This window comes from Etheostoma spectabile, chromosome 15 (genome assembly GCF_008692095.1).
Source record: "Etheostoma spectabile isolate EspeVRDwgs_2016 chromosome 15, UIUC_Espe_1.0, whole genome shotgun sequence".
NCBI lineage: Eukaryota > Metazoa > Chordata > Actinopteri > Perciformes > Percidae > Etheostoma > Etheostoma spectabile.
In genome coordinates, this window is record NC_045747.1 from 30,335,110 (window position 1) to 30,338,614 (window position 3,505).

General features: G+C 41.9%; 1 protein-coding gene and 1 long non-coding RNA gene across 2 annotated transcripts in view; one reads left to right on the forward strand and one right to left on the reverse strand.

Moving 5' to 3' along the window:
- Positions 1-3,505, forward strand: part of LOC116703411 (carbonic anhydrase-related protein 10) — a 136,351-nt gene that overhangs the window by 43,875 nt on the left and 88,971 nt on the right. The gene's annotated exons all lie outside the window — the stretch shown is intronic.
- The window catches only part of LOC116703419 (uncharacterized), a 14,076-nt gene that overhangs the window by 9,437 nt on the left and 1,134 nt on the right, over positions 1-3,505 (reverse strand). The gene's annotated exons all lie outside the window — the stretch shown is intronic.

Consider the following 3,505-nt stretch of genomic DNA (forward strand, 5'->3'; position numbering starts at 1 on the left):
TCAGAAATATGGATTTCTTTCAACCAAATTGCGCAAAAATAACATGGATGATTCCATACAACATTCTTCAGGTAAATGAATGATTACTTTCATTGAATTTTTGCGGTGTTTTATTTAATCTTTTTAGCATTTGCATTCTTTTTTGTAATGGTTTCAAAACATTATCCGGACTCAAGTTTGTCATCTACCCATCTGTGATCCACTCAACGTCCTCTGATAGTATTACTATCAGTTATTAGTCAAAATAATTCATAATTTCTGCCTTTTTAACTAGAAACTTACGCATAATTTGATATAAATGAGCTTTGTTGACCATGAATTCCAAGAATAAGTGTAAAACCTATTATTAAACCAGCTCAAGTTTTTAAAAAAGCACCAAAAGCATGGAAAAAGTGACAAATAAATCCAATAAATTGACAAAAACATCGGAAATTTTGACCTGGAAGGACAAGTTCATGGTTAACGGGAAGATAACACAAGGGTTATTAACAATGCAAGCAGTTTCTAGGAAATATCCCAACAGGAAGTGAAGCAAAGCCAGACATGCTTGTTGCTTGTATTAGACATTATTGGAGAGGACTCCCCCCCCCCCCCCCCCTCAATGATCATGGAATAGTGGAACAGTGGAACAGTGGAAGAGCTTCAGTTTCAGAAGCATCTCTCCCATCCCTCCAACCTCCAGAGTCCACCTTTACCCGACCTGGATGTAGACAAACCGTCAGCCTACACAGTCCCCTCAGGATAGTTCCAGCAGCCACCCACCGTTAGCCAAGCACGCTAAAAGTGATAGAGGGCATTGTGCTCCGAATACACTAATATGTCGACTCTAAAGTCTGTTGGAAATCAGAAGCTCACACAGGAAACACAGAAGAAAACTTGAGCTCAAAAAACTAAGTTGAACCTAGAAATAAAGCTGACAAAACACCCCCACGCCGTCCTGACATTGCAGACTATACTGTTTGAGTTCATTGAAACGGCTGGGCTAGACACACACATGCCACCCCGCACACACACAAAGGCTAAATCTGGTCATCATTTACACCCGCTGCACCGGGCTAAAGCAAGCAGCAATGGCTAGTAAAATCCGATTTACCAAAGCTTCTCAACGTTTGAAGAAGAAGTCCTTCCTCCTTTCTTTCAATAACTTTACATATAAAAATCGAAACAAACTTGAAGTTACTGCTATGGTTATGTGATGCTAGCTAGTTTTGCTTCACCCGCACGGAAAATGCTAACTTCGGTGGCTAGCTAGCTAGAAGGCTCCGGCCTGCAAACAGTCTCTACTAGAACACAATTAAAAATGATACTGTGATTCATTTTTTTTGTCATAAGGTTATACTTCATGTTAAAAATCCAATATGTGATCATTCCTATCTTGGAAAAAACATAACTGGTCATATTTTAAACAATTTCCTGAATTGAGTCAGGAATACAAGTTTATCACAGAAAATAAGGTAAGGCCATTGATTTTCAGGTAGAAAAAAATGTATATTTGTACAATTTTTTTATTTGGGTAATTTTGACCTGAATACCATGCAATGGTTAAACATCAAGCTAGAGGCAGCAGCTGGTTAGCTTAGCTTAGCTTAAACCATGATTTTCCTTTGACGCTGGCTTAAACCTCTTTTGGAGACCCCAAAACTTTCTCTATGCGGGAAATTATTGATTGATTATTGACATTAACCTATTACTTACTGCCACACGAGTCACAAATTAGCTTGGCGCAGGGGGTCCTTGGCCAAAAAATCATTGAAGGCCCTAACCCAAGTGAGTAATCCAGCACTGCTAAAGAAGCATTTGAACTTGTCTTTTATACACATGACATCATAAGCTAAAACCCCTTTAAGAAATCCATGAATCTCTTCCGTCTCTCTAAATCAAGTCCATGCATTTATTTATGAAGCTCTTTTTAGGAAACATGTTTTTCTGTGATGTGGTTTACAGAGCAACAACGGGCATTAACGCAGCCTAGATAAGAGTTAGACGAAGAAGAATGAGTAAGTTCTTCTGGCTGTATGTGTGACTGCGTGCAGCATCTCAGACACTAGCTGCAGTAATGGATGCTGCAGTAATAACACAGAATGGATGTCTGATAAGAGCCTTCTGTTATGGCTTCCAGTGAAGCAGGCGCTGATAATGAAATCATTTCAGGTGACAAATTGCTTTTTGAAAGAACAAGAAAGGTTAATGTGAGCGTTTGCAGGCTTTGTTTCCCCGCTGTGCCACATCCATTGTGCAAGTGGCAAAACTTTTATTCTCATTTTTTCTTTTAATGTTTTTTAGAAGTTACTTAACGGCTGTTGTTTTCTGAGAGAGGTGGGTCAATCCAAAGTGACGTGACTTGACGAGTTGAAGCACAAGAGAAGCATTTGGTGAGTGCATTTTCCCAAAATAGACGGGCCAGAGTCCAGGCTCACACCTCATGCCAGCTTGATTTCCACCACCAACTGCTCGGCTCTGCTCCACCAATCATCCACCCAGCAGGCCTCCACTCCTGGCTGCCTGACAGTGGTTCAAGCTTCAGTCAAAAAGTTCAGTCAAAAAAGAAGTTACTCGTCCTCAGTTCTTCACATCTTCTCTCCAATTCCTTACGATTGTACTGTATAGAGACGGAGGACATTTAGGTCCCGCCCACACCGGAGGGGAAAGACTGTGAGGTCCCAGTCTATACCATATTCACGATGTTCTATTTCTGGGATAGGTCCGTTGCCGCCACAAATTCCGCCAGATGTCACGGGTGGATGTCCGTCCCCTTCCTCTTTCTTTGTGTTGGTGTTCTAAACTCCGGTGGATTTCTGAGGACTATGGTTACCTGGTCCTCAGATCTCTGCAGGGTCAAATCCCGTACGCTTAGCTAGACTATCTGTCCAATCTGAGGACTTAGGTTACCTGGTCCTCAATCTCTGCAGGGTAAATCCAGACACTAGCTATATCTCTGCCCATCTGAGGACTAGGGTTCCTGGTCCTCAATCTCTGCAGGGTAATCCAAACAACTAGCTAGACTATCTGTCCAATCGAGAGACTATGGTTACCTGTTCCTCAGATCTCTGCGGGTAAATCAGACAGCTAGCTAGACTATCTGCCTAATCTGAGGACTATGGTACTGGTCCTCAGATCTCTGCAGGGTAAATCCAGACAGCTAGCTAGACTATCTGTCCAATCTGAGGACTATTGCTACCTGGTCCTCAAATGGTCCCGCAAATAACCAGAGCACGTTTGGCTCCGATCCTGGATGCTGCGTGGACTAGGTCTGGCAATGCGAGACTAGTGGGATCCTGACACTAAGCTAACGAAATGCCCGACCTACGACGTGTTAATTACCAGACAAAAACATGAAGCTAGTCCTAAAATCCCATGTGGTCCCCTGGTAACACTAGTCCTGTGCGAAAAGGGCTTTAGTCTGGGTGGAAACAGATAGGGAACAATTACAATTAAGTCATTAATTTTCTTAGACTTTTCAAAAGAGTTAATTTTTTTGACTGCATTTCGTTGCAATGTACCTGTA